Source organism: Pteropus vampyrus, unplaced genomic scaffold (genome assembly GCF_000151845.1).
Source record: "Pteropus vampyrus isolate Shadow unplaced genomic scaffold, Pvam_2.0 Scaffold82, whole genome shotgun sequence".
In the NCBI taxonomy this organism is placed as follows: Eukaryota; Metazoa; Chordata; class Mammalia; order Chiroptera; family Pteropodidae; genus Pteropus; species Pteropus vampyrus.
Genome location: NW_011888863.1, coordinates 6,045,315 through 6,047,579, shown reverse-complemented (window position 1 = coordinate 6,047,579; position 2,265 = coordinate 6,045,315). Strand labels below are relative to the sequence as shown.

At 39.2% G+C, this 2,265-nt stretch overlaps 1 long non-coding RNA gene across 1 annotated transcript in view; it reads left to right on the top strand.

Annotated features, from left to right (window-relative positions):
- LOC105294092 overlaps nt 1–2,265 on the top strand; it is a 16,428-nt gene that overhangs the window by 4,868 nt on the left and 9,295 nt on the right. The window contains exon 2 of the long non-coding RNA XR_896040.2: nt 1,658–1,661. This is a non-coding gene — a long non-coding RNA (uncharacterized LOC105294092). The remainder of the gene's footprint in view (nt 1–1,657; nt 1,662–2,265) is intronic.

The window sequence follows — 2,265 nt, the reverse complement described above, 5'->3', positions numbered from 1 at the left end:
TCTAGAATATCAGGGATAATAAAGCTGAAGAAGTAACATTTACACTAAGACCTGAAAAATAGGTGGCCATTAACTAAATATATGGTAGTAAGGAACTTTTCAGGCAGAGCAAATAAGATGTGTTAAGGTACTGAGGGAGAAAGTTGCATAGCATTTTTTAAAAACTCAAATATAGCCTAGAGGGCAAAAACATAAGAAGAGTGATGTGAAAGTCTTTTAACAAATGTTTTTTAATTTCTTATTAGTATTAGGCATTGTTCTAGTTAAAAGGAGTACACTAATGAATAAGACAAACAAGGTCCCTGCCCTGATGAGATAGACATTTGAGGTAGAGGTGGGTGTTGGAATGGATAATAAATAAATTCATAAATAGTTATATATTTAATATGTAATTGTATGTATGTATGTCAGCACCGAGCTGATCGAGAAGGGAAGGTTCGATGGTGTGACACCCAGTTGGAAGAACGCACAAGAGGCAGACATGAAAATGAAACTGTAAGCACAAACTTTATTGTGCGGAGAACACTTTTATTTCTGGAGGTGCAGTCTGTCAGGTGGAGCATGGTATTGCACGCACTTCTGCTCCCCTTCTTGTGCTCCCTTTTGCTCCCCCAGGGGACCGTATGGCTCCACACAGATCAGAATACAATAGTGCCTTCAGCCACACATGCATGATACAATAAGCTGAATTATGTTTACATATTTTAGGTGCAGGTGCCCAACTACACTAATGCTAAATCCAGGGCCCTATTCCTAGCCGGGAACCTGGATCACAGCCAGACCTTGGGCCAGCCAGACCTTGGACCAGTCAGGCCTGGCACCTACAATGTATATGCATGTATAAATGAGCATAATTACATACTGTGTTAAGTGCTGAGAAGAAAATTAAAATTTTCTTCTATGCTATAAAGCAGCATGGGAACACTTTGGATGGTATGATTGGAGAAGACTTTTTGAAGAAGTGACATTTGATCTGAAACTTGAACACTGAGAAAAGGCCAAACACATGAAAGCAGAAAGAAGAATGTTAAAAACTGTGAAACAACAAAAGGAAATGCCCTGACACAATGAAGGACCAAAATTAAGAAAGAAACCTAGAGAGAACCAAAAGAAGAATGGTATAGATGAAGACATAGTAGGCAAAGGCCAAATCATGTTGCTTTGAGGTCCTTGGTGAAAAATTTGGGTTTTATTTGAAATGCATTAAAAATCTATTGCAGTTTTATTGAAGGGAGTTACATTTACATTTATATGTTGTAAAGTTTATTCTGGCCACAGTGTGATGAACGCAATAGAGGAAAACAAGATTGAAAGCAGAAAGAAAAGTTAAAAGGCTTTCATACTAATCCAGGCAAGAGACTATGAAGCAGTTAGAAGAGAGTGGCAGCAGTATAAGATGGAAGGAAATGAAGAGAGATATTTAAAAGTCAAAATTGATTGGATTTGGTGATTGATTAGATATGAGCAATATCAGAGAAAGATAATCCCCAGACTCTTGAAATTGGGTGAATGGTGGAGCCATTCGCGGGGATATCCAAATGAAAATGGTAAACATGCGATTGAAAATAGGAGCTCAGAGGAGATTTTTATAAAACAGGGGATGTATTTGAAAGCATGTATGTGGATAATAACACATAGGAAGAAAGCATGAAGTAAGTGTTGTAGCCGCCAGCCCCCGAAAGACACACGAACCACCAGAAATCAGTGAGTTATAGGAAACACACTCTTCATTCAGCCAGCTGGGTCTGCCAGGGGTACGCAGACCCCAAATTAAGCAGCCTCGAAATGTAGAGGTACAAGGTTTTTAAGCCCTAAATCCCATTCCTCATTCTGTCTTAAACACAAAGGTCTATTTTTCTCCTATTCACTACCTGTCAACCCACAGGTCAGGTGTGCAAGCGGGGGTACAGAAGCAGAAAGCGTATTGTTAGAATGTTATGTTTCCACGGGTGATAGCCTATGTTCCCATGGGCAATAGCCTATGTTCCCATGGGCGATTGCCAAGCAGTAATTTTCCAGCCAGCACATAAGAAGGGAAACCTGCCTGCCTGAATTGTGAGAAACTTGGACTTTTAAAGACTGATCAAGGAGACTAAGAAGAAATGGGTATAGATGTAGACAGAAAACCGGGGAGCATAATGTCACAGAATGCTGCTGAGAGACAAGGAAAATGAGGAATGAAAAGCAACCACTGGCCAAGATTGAACTATAATAAATCTATGGACTTTGGGTGATAAAAAAATAAAATTTTTTTTAATTTACAAA